Source organism: Penaeus monodon, chromosome 31 (assembly GCF_015228065.2).
Source record: "Penaeus monodon isolate SGIC_2016 chromosome 31, NSTDA_Pmon_1, whole genome shotgun sequence".
NCBI classification, from domain to species: Eukaryota; Metazoa; Arthropoda; class Malacostraca; order Decapoda; family Penaeidae; genus Penaeus; species Penaeus monodon.
In genome coordinates this window covers 15,532,314-15,532,536 of record NC_051416.1, presented here as the reverse complement: position 1 = coordinate 15,532,536, position 223 = coordinate 15,532,314, and positions in this window count along the sequence as shown.

The following is a 223-nucleotide window of genomic DNA, read 5'->3' as shown; positions in this document are numbered from 1 at the left end:
ATAAGAAGGGGGGGATTAGGGGAAGAAATTTTTAAAGGGAAAAAGGGGGGAAAAGAAGGAAGGGGAAGAGAAAAAAAGGGGGAGGGAAGGCGAGAAAATTGGAAAAAAGAAAAAAAGGACGGTAAAAAAAAAAGGGGAGGAGAAAAAAGCTGGTAAAAAACCGAAAGGCAAGCCTTCACCCTCAGGCTGGCCCAGAAAAAATTTTTGAACAAACAAAAAATCC